Below are 14,979 nucleotides of genomic sequence, written 5' to 3'. Positions count from 1 at the left end.
ATTTAAATAATCTAACCTTGCTTTTAGAAATAAAAAGGCATTCAGATTGAGTTAGGTCACAAAATAAATTTATACAGAATTTTTCAAAATAGCACAGAAAATTTAAAGGAAAATTAATTTATAAAGCTACTATAGGGAATGCAAAAGAGAAGATAGGTATCAAAACACAACCATCCTAATAAACCATTAGTTTATGTGACTAAATGAAGGTCACTTTTTATAAATATCTTTTAATTGACATTGAAGCTATTGTTAACTTAAGGGATCAAATATATAGCACATGAAAGAATTGCCTTGTTAAATAAATAGACGTAAACTGGCCCCTGTAATTTATCACTTACACACTAGGTGTCTGTAGGAAACGTTTACCGTTATATCTAAATTGGATGTATTATAATTAATTAATAAGATAACATATTTAAGTGCTTAACAGAGCGCCTGATACAAAATTACAACTCATTAATTGAGAATTGTAATAAAATTAAGCAATTCTATTACACAAAACAATAAGTGGTATATAAAAGATAAATGCTTAGAAATAATAGAAGAAATTAAAAGATACATTTATTGGGAAACTTTTAACAGTTTAAAAAAGGACAATAAGAAATGATTCCGAAAACATAAGGGCTACTTGATAGATAACATTATTTCACGAATGTGACCAAATTAGATTATATAGTTGGACATGAGGAATACAATAGCAATCTTCCTGTAGTGAACACACTCTACCTTGACTACCCATGACCCTCACTTCCGGGTATTCACCATCTGAATAATCCCCTCCCCTTGAGAGTGGACAGGATCTGTGACTTTCTTCTGGTCAACAGAATATGGGAAAGATGACATTGCTTTGAAGATGTAATTAAGATCCCAAATGAATTGATTTTATGTTAATCAAAATATCCTAGTTGAGTCTGACTTAATCGAAAAATGTTAGAAGAGGAACTGGACCCTCTGAGAAGAGAGTCTCCCTTGTTGGCTCTAAAGAATTCCACCACCATGTTCTGAGAGGGCCTGCAGAAAGGGCCATGAGACGTGGAACTGCTGGTGGCCTCTAGGAGCTGACAGCAGCGGCCACTGAAAGCTAGCAAAAAACAGACCCCTCAGTTCCATGGTGGCAAGGAGATCAATTCCACCGACAGCTTGAGGGAGCTTGGAAGCAGATTTTTTTTCCCTTTCAAGCCTCTGATGATACCACAGCTCAACCTGTACCTGATTCCAGCCTTTTAAGACTCTGACTGAGGACCCCAGACTCCTGATCCCCAGAAATTTTGAGCTAATAAATGTGAGATAATAAATGTTTGCTGTTTTTCGCTGTTAAAATTGTGATAACTTGTTAGATAATACACTTTTAAAAATTAGGCAAATGAGCAACTGAATTCTCTATGACATATTAAACCTAGGAGAAATTTTTTTAAAAGATAAAAGTTTTAAATATAGGAAGCAAAACAGAAATTTTCTTAAAAATTTCTAAAATTATCCCATTAAGAATCAAAAGCAAACCCAATTTACTTCATTTAAAGGAAAGATAAAATTTCAAATATGTTAAGAACTTTTTCTGGGGCAGCCTTGAGGGCCTAATGGATAAAGGTTGGCGCTCTCAGCACTTTGGCCACCCGGGTTCATCTCTGGGTCGTGGAGCCACACCACCCGTCTGTCAGTTGTCATGCTGTGGTGGCAGCACACATTGAAGAAATAGAAGAACTTACAACGAGGATGTACACCATGAACTGGGAGACTTTGGGGAGGGAAAACAATGAGGAAGATTGATTGTCCCTGCAAAAAATAAGAACTTTTTCTGTTTGATTTGCTCCCTTAGACCCAAATGCTAGCATAGTGCCTACCATGTACTAGAATCGTACTTCTCTATTACCTTTCAACAGTGTCGGTCAGATCATGAGACTTCACCAGATCAATGAAAAGAGAGCATAAGCGATATTTCTCTCTCAGAAGTTTTGAGAGCCAGCATATGTCTCACCAAATTCCCTTTTCCTTCTTTGGAGAATACGGGTGCATGTGTCAAAGTGGAAACTCTGCTGCTACCTAGTTATCTAAGATGAGCAGAGCCTGCATGACAGGAAGTATGACTAAGAATACAATATTGGCTATATGATGTCATGAAGGTTTAGGTTTATTTGTTACTGCAGCAGACTGATTTGTAAAAATGATGCTTGAAGTAGGTGCTACTGTGACAAAAGCAAAACACAGAAACACAGCAATGGTTAAAGAGTCCGTTGATTTAAAGGGTTAGATGAAATTAATACTGAAGTCTAGAAGGAGAATGATAAATATTATACAGTGACAGAACAGTTGGTACAACTGTCCTTGTGATCAGGTGGAATGTGCTAATGTTCTACTGAACTTTTATTTATAGAAGATGTTAGAAAACATAATCTCAGTATGGATATATGAGTGACCAATGGTTTCAACAGAGTAAGTACTATTTTAAAAAAAGCGATGCCACCAAGATAAAATATATAGCAAATTTGAAGAAGAATGGAAAAAGAACAGAGAGAGGCTAGAAATGCAGAGACTTGCAGGGTTGGAAAACACAAATTGTTCTCAACTCTCGAAGAAGCAAAAACAAACTAAGGAGACCTACAGAGGCCAATGAAAATTTAGAATTGTGTGAATGATCAAATCAAAGAATTCCTTACTAAATTGTATGAACGAATTAAAGTGGTAACATTAAATCCCATCAATTAGACAAAAATAGCTCATGGAAAAGAGGCCAAAGGTACAACTCTCCTACCAAAGCCTAATAAACTCACATTAACCACATGAGATAAAGAGGGAGAAAGAGAGGGGGCAGGGTCTGGGGTCAGAAAGCAAAATAATAATAATAATAATTAATAGTAATAAAGCAGATACGAGACATTATGCAGGAAATAAACTGTGTATTACGGTCTTATACTCACAGCTATGTAGCACATGGAGTTCACTGAATTCAAACAGATAAGAAGCTAATTGAGTTAAGGTTGTTTGTACTGTCATAAGCATCACCGCCCTGTACTAAATGACAATAAAAGACTCTAGTGCCTGCACACATCAACATGCACAAAGCGGGCTGAGAAAGCTGCTCAGCCCCTGGGCGTAGTTCTGGATACCAAATTCCAGAGTGGGCAGGGATCAGACTGTAAAGGAAGGGTCACACAGAAGGTGAGGCCACTGGTGATGGAGAAAAATACACAAAGTTGCTTGAAAAGAGCTGTGTCATCCCCTGGTTAGGAGGCCTACTAACAAAAGCCAAATGGGATTTGAGCATCATTCCAAAGTTCTACCAGAATAACAGTTACAACGCAAAACAAAGACAAAACTGTAATTATAGATCATATATATTTTGATCTTTGCCTATCTGAAAAGATCTCTTCTACACTCTGCCCCATTTGCTCCAATGTGGAATCTAAATGTCACAATACTTTTCCATTAAAGAACTTGTGATTTTTTTCCCATGGTCTTCTAGAGCTCAATGTTCTGGAGGAGCTTTCTAACACTTACCTGATTCTCTTTCCTCTGTAACCATCTCCCTGAATTAGGTAACTCACAGGCTTCCTATTTATCCTTAGAATATGTGACTTTCACTGAGTAATATTTTGTTTTGTTTTCTTTTCAATACTGTCCATTATTCAGTGGCCTTTTTGGTATTAACGATTAACCATTTCTTTATTTCAGTTTTCACCATTAGTTTGATTTTTTTATACCTCCCTATCCACCCAATTTTGTGCTCCTGGAAGTATTATTCTACGGATTTGGATGTTCTAGATCCCGTGTGTCATGTCTTAGCACTCAGTATTTTAATCTCTTCTTTGCGTGTTTGTTCTGCATTCCAGTGGAATATCTAATATTTATCTTCCAAATCACAGTCAGTATTCCATATTATCCACTCAGTTTCTCTGTTGACTTTTTCCCCATTATTTTTACCACCATACCTTTTGTTTCCCAAAATACTCTTTCTTGCCAAGCTTATTTATTGATTCCTTCCTGAAAAAAGTGCTTAAAGTTGTTTTTATTGCAAAGTCCTATCTGTTTTCTGCATTCAGCTTTTTTATCAGTAGCTGGTTGTCCTAATTAATCCACTCATTTTACATCTATTTTGAAAATTTTCTGTTTCTCCTCGTATGTCTGATTATTATTTTTTCAAATCTGTCATTTTTAGGAAAAGAATGTCTAGATTGACATAGAATGATGGATTGTTCAGCATCCTTCATGAATCATCTCATTGCTCAGTATTCTGAGGAATACATTTTCTATTTCAGTTGGTCCCTGTGTACGCTGAAAAAAAATTGAGAAGAAATCTTATTTCTATCTCCCTAAATCCTTTCACAGGAAAATAGATAGAACATGCTTAATATAAGGCAATTAATAACTATTACTAAACCCATTAATTCCTGGTGACAAAGTGAGCAAATCTGTTGCAGTAAACATCTAGTGTGCTGATGTCACCCTCTTGTCCCTAAGGCAGGATCCTCTCATTTTCTTGGCATTTTTCTCTGGGACAATTGGAGCTATCAATTAGAAGGTTATCAGTTAGAAGGTTAATTCCACATCCTGGACCATACATTCTGACATTATTTTGTGTTTCTGTCAAATGTGTTTGCTCCAAGAGAACAAAAATGGCACACTAATTCTAAAGGATATCATCAAAATGAACAGAATGTTCAATAAGGCAATCCCACCCCTATTGGTCAGTGTCCCAATACTTATCTTCCAAAGCAAGTGCTTTCTTCTCATATGACTGATCAACCTTAGCGTCTCTTCAGTTATGCAGGCCTAAATTATTATCAGGCTGCCTTCTATGACTTAGTGAAAAAGAAGTTAATAAATATTACTGGGGTTATACGATGTGTAAAGCTTTTACATGTCCTTTTTAAAAGCTCATTAACTTTTCAAAAAACTAAAATGAATAAATAGATGTTCTTCCTATTTCATCATCCACCCAAGCACAAATTTGTGACAAAGATCACTTCCACATCCATCCTGGTAATCCAATCCCACATTAATGAATTGTCAGGGGCTTTGTCTAGTGGAATTTTTATGTGTGTGTTGGTTGAGTGAGGTGTTTGACATGAGAGTTTGGGTCTGTTTAGAAGTCTTCCAATAGATGGTAAACTTCTTCAATCAGGAGATTGCCTATGAATTCCCTTAAATGGCATGATCCCTTTTAAGTTGCTTTTCACACCAAATGAAGCCTGAGTGCATAGCCTATGGTTAACTATTCAGCGTATTGGTCCCTGGAGGAAACCTTAAAAGTCCTGTACTTCATCTCCTCATCTATTCCCCAGGCAGCGCAATCTTCCAAACTCTGAGGTGTTAGGGTTGTTTGAGTCCACTTAGAGTCGTAGTTCTTGGGATTCAATAAGAAAGGAAATACCACATCATTCAGGATGTTTTCCAAATATGTTAAATCATTTTTGTCTTCCAAGTTTTATTAATGGCACCCAAATGCTTGCTGTGGTAAATCCCTTCTCCTCTTTGTCTCTGCTGCCAACATTGACAGATTTCAGTGCCATATCCCTCAGTTCATTTTTAATAGTCCCTGGCAACTCGGATTGTACAAGTCAACTTGTGTGGGAATGACTAGCTCAGAATCTGAATCCCTTCACTTTCTACCTTATTACCCAGCTTGCCTTGTTTCCAGTCCCTTCTGTTCTGAGCTTTGATTGTTTTCAGGGCTCAGTTTAGAAAATCTGCTCACTTATTCCTCCAGGTTTTCCCCTTTTGCCTGCTTTGAATCAAAGGCTATTCTGCACTGATCAGCTTTGCCCTCCATCTGTTCCCATCTGCTTCATATCTCCCAGAAATTCCTCAAAATTCCGCTGTATTGAGACAACCTCTCTTATGTCCCAGGGATGCTAAAATTTTTTAAAAATTATTTCCAAGTACCTTTTTGAGAAGAGGAAGAAAACATACATGCTAAATAGTCTACTTTTAACAAAGATAATTGAATTTACCCATGAAGTCCCCTTGCCTGTCTGTATTTTCATTTATCTTCTGTTCTACTTTGTCTTCATGTTTGCTCCATAGTTTTTACATAAGACGGTGATGAGAAATCTCAAATACTCATGTTAGTAATTTTCCCTGATAAAAACATCTTCATGATTCCCAAATATTCAAAGGTATTCCATTGGAAAACATGAAAATTTTCAATTGACTTTGGTCCCTCTGTACTTTTAATTTGATTCTATCTAGAAATAAGATAACCTTTTCTTAATCAATATTCCTGTTTACAGATTATGCTTTATGAGGTAGATTTCCACTTGATTAAATTCTTACGCTAATCTGCTTCACGTTAATATAAGGAAGTAAATTTAGAAGCCAATAAAGTGTTTCTCATGATGACTACTTGTGTATATTTAGATTATTTGAAAGATTTCTAGGTTTTCTATCAAGTCATTTCAGAAGCCTATCTTTGTGTGTGTGTGTGTACATGTGTGTGTCTGCCTGTGTGCGTGAAAACAGCTGTTCTGCTAATCAGGGAAGCAAAGGCTGCAGAAGTGGATTCAGTGATGAGACATCCCTTTGCATCAGACCAAATCTAATCCAGAGTATAACTTATCTAAGCTATCAACTCTTCAAAAGACTGTGACTTCTGAGCACTCCCAGCTTTGTATGTGATTCCTGTAGACAATACAACTGATTATAAGTTAGAACTTACAACAAAGACTATGTCATCATATACCTTCTTTTCACTGTTAACAGTGTCTTCATTAATTATTGGTTACATCTTTATCATTCTATTGCATCTGTCATTGCCGTCATTTTGATGCCCTAGAATAAACTTTAATTTTTGCATTTGATTTCATGGAGATGACAAACATCGATATATTGCCAAATTTCCTTTACATGACTTATGCACAATATTTCAAAATAGCTTTAGTACCTGCAGTGAAATTTACCAAAGTTATCTTTCTTCTCTTCTTTTTTTTTTTTTAATCTTTTCATTGGGCTTCTTATCCCCTTATGTTGAAACATAAGAAGATAACTTGTCTGAAAGCATTGTTTCTTGTTTTTCTATTTACTTTAGTAGAAGATTATTCCACTATGAGTTCTGATATAATGTTACCACTGAATTCAAGTAGCACAATTTCTGTTAAGGTGACAGTATATTGTACTTCACTGTAAATGCTTAAAAAGATTTACATTTTCTAGGCCAAAACCAAATTTTGTTTTAATTTTAAAATAATTGTTAATTTGCAAAGTAGTCAATAATAAATATCATATTTTTCACCCAGATTTGACTTTCACTTGAAGTGTTCTTGGATTGTTATTTCAGGTTAGTAGATTTGGCTAAATTCCCTAAGGCTTTGTCAGCTGCAAGTGTTTTAATGAGTGTTAAGAGACAATTGTTGGAGGACAGATTGAAACATCATTCAATCAATCAAGAACATTATTCAATATGTATTTATTTTACTAAGTTATTACTTAACTTTCAAGAAATTATTATATCTTCTCACATAGTGGTTTTAACATGTAATAGACGAGTTACTTGGAATTGAAAAGTACGATATATTGATGATTTACTTTTGGCCAAACCCAAGCCATGTTACAAGTGAGAAACTTCCCTCTTAAACAGAAAATTCCTTTTCTGTACCACTCAAATATGTTATTTGAAATGTTCTATTTAGCTATCTACTCATCAGTGGCTAAGAGCAAGAACTGTGTTTTCAGAATATGGGTCCTGTCAATTCATTTTGTAATCTGTGAACTTGGGGAAATTACTTAAACCTTCTTCTTATCAGCAGCATAAGACAGGAATCATAAATTTACCTTTTTAAATGGATGGGGTAAATAGACAATTTAGGTACAACTCTTAGAGTGGTACCAGGCATAATCATATGTGCTGAATAAGTGTTACCTTCTATTGTTCTATCTGCCTATATAACTATCCTTCTGGGTTCTTGTCTAGCTACATTGATTTTGTAAAATCTTTTATAAGTTATGCTGTGATATCAAACAAGCTAGTTGCTTAAAATACATAATGTCCACTCATTTCTCATTTACATAATGTCCACTGTGGTTAGGGCAACCCGCTATAGATGCTATCCCCTATGTGGGCTTATTATTTTAGGTTGCTTTGATCTGGGGCACCACTGTATGAATCCATGTAATGAACTCATAAGATCACAGTGGCATGGCAAGATATCTTAACTGCTTTCATCTAGAAATGGCATTCATACTTCAGATCACAGTTCATTAGTCAATGAAGTCATCTGGCTATGTCACACGTCAAGGTGACTAGAAGCTTCAGTCCTCTGACGTGCCCAGGTGGGAAAGAGAATTAGAAATATTGAAGAGCAGTAACAATATGGACTACTTTATCTACTGATTCTTTACCTTTCTACGTAGAAATTAGAAGTGCACATCTGAATCTTCCTCACTCAATTTGAGAGGAAGAAACTAAAATCTGGAAGGGAAAATTATTTATTTAGAGTAACGTGATATGCAAGTGACAGTACTAAGACTCATAAAAGGGATCTCCTTATCTTTAGTTGTCCATATTCTTTCCACTACAAAAAACACACAATAATTTCAATTGAATCCAGTGGGTAATAAATAACTATTTGGAGTCCGCAGAAATAGTAGAGCTTTAAAATGATCAAAACTACACAAAAGTTTTGGCAATAAGTATGGAGAAGAAAAGATGGCCACAAAGAAAACTACAAATCTTATCTGAAATATCTAAGTAAGGAAAGCGTAGTAGCCAGTGTGAAAAATAGAATTCTCCAACGAGGTCTGATTCAGTCCAGGGCGTCTCTTCCCTGGGTGCTCGGTCTTGGCTGTAGGTGTAGTGATTGCTTCTTATACCTGCTCTTTCTGTAACTTTACAGTTCTCTTTACATCTTACCAGCCAATTCCCTACCACTTTAATCTGTTCTTGTGGAGAATCATTCTTTGTATTAAACTTTCCCTTCTCAAATTTTGTGTGACTCTCTGTCATGATTAGACTCTGACTAATACACAGCAAAACCTAAATCAAATATATAGCTCTGCTTAGGCCAAATGCTTTCAAATTTCTGAAGATACTTACTCTCCTGTTTAATAGGTACATGAATAATAAACCCTCATATAAGAATTAAAGATAATATTATATACTTTAAAGCTTAATGTAAGTGCTTAATAAATGTTTCTTGAAGCTGAATCAGGAATTAAACCTGAATCTGAATGAGGTAATATGTATCTAGAAGGGTACTGAACCCAGATTATCAGAAGTTAAGGAAACCAGATTCAAGAGATTTGTTAACTAAAGAATAGGAATGTTTGAGATATAGAATTGTCAGCTAGATTAAATAATTTTACATTTTTACTTGGTTGTATTATAGTTGAGAACAGCAAACAATGGAATGCAGAAAGATCCAATAACAAAAGAGACTCTGAAGATGCCAGAAGAGTGTAAGTGTGAGAAGGAATGTTCTCTGGGTAATATCTATGATTATAAAGGTCACATTAATTAATGTGATATATTTTATGCAAATACAATTTAAATAAATGGAAAATTGTGATAAGAAAGATATTAACGTAAATACTAAGCTATATATCAACATTGTGCCTTTTCAAAGCAAAATTCAGTTTATGATTCTGGGAAAATTAGAGGCATAATATATTAACAATTTGCTATTAATTGCCTAATGGAATTCCAAGAAATAGTAATGAAAGCTAATATTGTTATATATTCAAATTTTATCATAATTTTTGTAGTATTAATATTTAAAGAATAATAACTTTAATTGAATATTTGTTACACTAAGATAGGAAGGAGATTGTTAGCCATTCTCATAAATTTTCGTGTTAGCATTTTGTGAGTACTCATGTACTTCTTATAGACTGGATTTGGTTATGAATATATGTGTGAAAATCAGTGTTTGAAAACATCACTATAGCTTTTTGCTCTAAATTTGCACAGTAGCTTAGAGAGGAATAAGTGCATGAGATATCTGCAATTTTAGACCTTCTGCACTTCAAATTATTGCACAGCAAAAACTCCTATAGGAGCTGGAGAAACATAATTATTTCACAGTTGATGTAACTTAAAAACAGTTGAAGAAATTCAGCTCCCATTTCTCAGCAAACTGAAAAATGAACCTTTTTGTGGCACCAATTCTAATATTCATGTCTCCAGAACGGTATGTTTTACGTCATTGTTAAGAACTAACCTGAGTTACGTCTCTGGGAATTTATTAAGAAATAAAGCAAAAGGGTAAACAATGACAATTAATAACCAATACTACCTCTGAAAGTTGCATTAAAAACAGGATATTTTTATGATAATCAATAAATTATTTTTCTGCTTATTTTTTATGGTAAAGTTATTTTGCTTATATTTTACACTAGAGATAGTAATAACTTGCTCCTCACTTACAGTTCCTTCTTAGCAAAAACACTGCCTTCCTGAAGTACTCCATCACACTATCGCCTTCACCACTGTAGAGTGCTAACTCGGCCACTCTGAACTAATTAGATTTCACTTCCCAAATGTGAATTTTGTCTGCAAAGATCCAAGCTCAAAAGTTGATGCACACTCACAGCCTAACATCCTATATTGGGCTGTCATAACAGGTATTTCCACATAGGGGAAGATGCCTGGAATTCAGTTGTTTGGGGTGGTAAGTAAAACAGTGTGTAGGAAGACCCAGAGGAGAGAAATGGAGGAAACATCAGCTGCACTCATCTAGCGGTAAAGTTTTCTGCAGACACATTTTTGGAATAGCACTTATACTTTCCTTCTTGAGGCATTATTTCTTAATGAGTTTTAGTTCTTCGGAACCAAATAATCACAAAATAATCTGAATATAAGACATGTTTTAAAAATGCTTTAGGGACCTCAGCAATTTGATATTCTTTCTTAAAGAAATCTATTAGGAAAAATAGAAAGAGTTTAATACATATACGATTTGCATATTTGTAACATATGCATTCTAACAATGAATGCTACAGGGTTCAATACCCTTCATTTTCATTCACATCTGTGATGCATTTTCACATTTGCCCTCCCCTACAGATTTCGCTTAACACATAGACTAGGACAGGAAATAAGAACAAATCCTTACGTAGAAATGTTTTATGTAAATTGAAGACCCCAAAAGACAAAGAAAAATATCCTAAAACACCTTAATGCTTTCTTAAGCCTTTCTTCATAAGCTGATCTAATCATAATTTTCCCTGTCACAGTTCATGGTAACACCTAACACCACCCTTCCAGATTCAGAGGACCAAAGTAGACAAAACAAAACAAAACAGGAAAGCAGAACTATGCTTGCCTTGTCTCCTTACCCTCTTACTGCAACATCACAGAATCCATCAATCAGATAAATCAATAAGACAATTTCCATATTCAGTTTGATTACTCCTCAATTACTTTGATTACTCACTTCCACAATTACCATTCTGTTTCAATCCCATTATTTCTCCCTAAAATAATTACAATAGCCCCCTATTTGGTCAATCTTCTTCCTCACCTTTGTCTTTTCTAAATATAATAGTAGATTGGTTCCACTGAAATGTGTCAGGTCATACTACTGCTCTGCACAAAACTGTCTAATGATTTATCATCAAATTTTCATTTAAAACTAAGTATTTTTTAAACTGTTTGCAAGGTCTGACATGATCTAGCCTTGTCATTTATCATCTTGGATCTGGGACTTGAAAAATAATAAATTTCATGTGGCTTTAGATATAACTGTAAATTTCCTCATATCTAAAATATATATAATATTTCAATATTTTAAATTTAACTTAGGGTTCATTGGGTCATGTTATATTAATTTCTATCAAATTCCGTACTGTACTATATATTTAAAAGAATTCAAAATTAAAATAAATTTTAAATGCAAAATGCTATCTTTAACTTTGGTTGATGGAAAAATAAATCAACAATGTTGTTTTAAAACCAAGTATATATTTTATTAAAAGAAAATTGAGGGCTCAGCCCACTGGTGTAGTGGTTAAGTTCCTGTGCGTTGCTTTGGCGGCCCCAGGTTCACTGGTTCAGATCCCTGGTGTCGACCTACACCCTGCTTATCAAGCCATGCTGTAGCAGGCATCCCACTTATAAAGTAGAGGAAGATGGACACAGAGGTTAGCTCAGGGCCAGTCTTCCTCAAAAAAAAAAGGAGGGGGGAGGAAATTGAAGTATTCATACAAATAGGGAAATTAAATTTAAGTACAGTGAAAAGCTCAAAACCAAGAGGGTAAAATCTGAAGAGGATCTTATAGGAAAGCGCTAAAACTTATGAGTGTTATAATAAAATTAATTGGCAACCACTGTGGGCAATAAAGCAAAGTAAAGGACCATTCCTTCACTTTGATGGTTCCCGTAAAGGGAAACATTTCTTTACACGGCACTTAACCAACGTTGTGGGTTATTGAGTTAAATGTTTTGGCTGAAATTCAGGGAAAGATAATTTCCTAATCATTAATAACTCTGGATTTCTAGGAGCTAAGATGAGGGTGATGAAGTTTCATGCTTCAGGTAAGTAGCAATTTTACATTGACTACAAATTCATATTCGACTTCTCCTATGTCCCAGATTCTCTAATTCAAATGCAGTGAATATATGAAATTTGTTTTCATTACCCTCATAGTCATTCTTCTTTCCTTACCTCCTCTCTCACTCACACAATCATTTTTGTTGGGTTATTCATGCTAAACTAATCCTATGGAACTATTTCCACTTTTTTTTTTCTTTTAAAGATTTTATTTTTTCCTTTTTCTCCCCAAAGCCCCCCGGTACATAGTTGTGTATTCTTCGTTGTGGGTTCTTCTAGTTGTGGCATGTGGGACGCTGCCTCAGCGTGGTCTGATGAGCAGTGCCATGTCCGCGCCCAGGATTCGAACTGACGAAACACTGGGCCGCCTGCAGCGGAGCGCACGAACTTAACCACTCGCCATGGGGCCAGCCCCAAGGAACTATTTCCACTTTTGATACAATGACATGTACTATGGTAATTTCTTCTTCTAACCACATTAACCACTACTTGAGATTGAAAGTACAGGGATTGTACTGGTATGATTCTTCTTCAGAGAGAAATACTTTATTATAATGTGCTACTTTGGAGAAACTAAATTTATCATGGGTAAGATTCATTTAAAAGTTCACAGACTATAAAATCAAACATCTGTGTTTGACACTTAAATCTGCCTCCTTCATTTTGCATGTTTTCAGGGAATATCTAGATTTACTAAACTTCCATTTACTAGTCTATAAAATAGACACTGGTCTGATCAGGTGGTTGTAGCTTCTGGTTCATGTATCTAAGTTGCCAGACACATGCTAGGAATTCAATAAGTGGTGTAAATCATTGGATATGTATCTTTTATTTTCTTTCTCCAATAATACTTTTACTTAAACATCAAAAACTCTTTTCCGTTATGTTCCAAATAATAAGGAAATATGTTCTTTTAGTAGTGAGGAAGAAAATAATTAATGTAAAATAGGAATAAATATGCTGTTGGCTTTTAAGATGTACTATTTCAGTGACTAGTGGAGGATTACTGACAGATACTAAGGGAACTCATCGGGTCTTTCCTTGGGCTGTGCCATCATATCCAAATATTTCCCCTAGTAGTAGCAGTTTCTGCTTATGTGGGTAACAGCAAACACACAGAGTTTGGTAGCAATTGTGTCTTGACAGTGATTTTTTGTGTGACCTTTGATGAATTATTTGAACTTTTTATATGTCAAGTCTTATCACACATGAATGAGAATTGTACTACCTATCTTAAGAATTGCTGTAAGAATTTAAAGAGGCAATGCATTGGGCCCATTTCCCAAAAATAAAGTAGTTTAATTTTGTTTGTTTACTTCTTTTTCATTTTGAAGCAATCATCTTCAATTAGCTACATCCCTCCCTCAGTAATTCTATTCTTTGTGATTTTTTTTTTTCTCATTTGAAGTCTTGATATATGATGCCACTTGATCTATCTTACTTTTAAAAACCACAGCTGAGATTATGTCTACATTATCAGGATACAGAAATTGGACATAACTAATAGATATTCAACAGATTACTACACATGGTTGTTTTATTGTCTTAGAATTACTGGCTTCCTTGCATTCTCTTGAAGAAATATTAAACACTTTTCGATAAATGCATCTCTTCTGGTTTTTCCAGGAATGCGGTCTCTTGTGTTCCTATATTAGAAGCACTTAGATCATACTCTCAATGAATATCTTTACACTTTATGGCATTTGCTTTATAGCTCATATTTGAAATCATTGTTTTCTTTATTCTTTTCTTTTTACAAAATGACTTAGCAACTATGGACTTCTTCTACTCAAACACTCTTATAAAAGAACTTTTGGTGAATTTCAGTTTTTTATTTCTGTTGGTGTTATTTTGGTTTTCTTTTTTTAGTGAGAAAGCCTGGTCCTGAGCTAACGTCTATGCCAATCTTCTTCTATTTTGTATGTGGGATGCCATCACAGCATGGCTTGAGGAGCAGTGCGTAGGTTCCCACCCAGGATCCAAACCTGCAAACACCAGGCTGCGGAAGTGGAGCATGTGAACTCAACCAGCACGACACTGCACTGGCCCCTTATTTCTGTTGGTTTTAATTACTCTCGTTAAATTGATGTCCAAAATCTCTCAGGGCAAGTTTTCTAAATGCCAAATAATCAAATTTTCAGTGAATTCATGTGTAAACATGCCCTCCAAATGTTGAATATTCAGATCATCTTATATAATACGGAAAATGACTAAGAAAATTTCATTTATCTCTTAGTAAAGTGTTAAAACATAACATTAATTAAAATTGTAACTAACATTTATTGCATGATGAATCTTTTTCAGACTATGGTTTATGTATATTTATACGTATAATCCTCATAACAACTCTATAATGTAGTCACTGGTGTCATCTTAATTTTACAGATGAAGAATCTGAGACCTGAAAAGATTAAATAATATGTTCAATATGATGAGTTTCTTAGGTGACAAATCAGGAATCTGATCCAAGATCATGTTTCCAGAGCCAATAGTCTAA

General features: G+C 34.8%; 1 long non-coding RNA gene across 2 annotated transcripts; it reads left to right on the top strand.

Annotated features, from left to right (window-relative positions):
• The first annotated feature begins 5,134 nt into the window (after window positions 1-5,134).
• On the top strand, window positions 5,135-14,760 carry LOC139081300 (uncharacterized). Of its 2 annotated transcripts, XR_011536409.1 has the most exons (4): window positions 5,135-7,273; window positions 9,321-9,390; window positions 12,431-12,466; window positions 14,352-14,760. It is a non-coding gene; the product is annotated as an uncharacterized lncRNA (long non-coding RNA). The 2 variants fall into 2 exon arrangements; XR_011536408.1 differs by lacking the exon at window positions 5,135-7,273 and having other exon boundaries at window positions 8,755-9,390.
• Window positions 14,761-14,979: the final 219 nt, after the last annotated feature.

The sequence above is a fragment of the Equus przewalskii genome, unplaced genomic scaffold (genome assembly GCF_037783145.1).
Source record: "Equus przewalskii isolate Varuska unplaced genomic scaffold, EquPr2 contig_2335, whole genome shotgun sequence".
In the NCBI taxonomy this organism is placed as follows: domain Eukaryota; kingdom Metazoa; phylum Chordata; class Mammalia; order Perissodactyla; family Equidae; genus Equus; species Equus przewalskii.
Note: the sequence above shows the minus strand (reverse complement) of the source record. Positions and strands in the feature narration are given on the sequence as shown.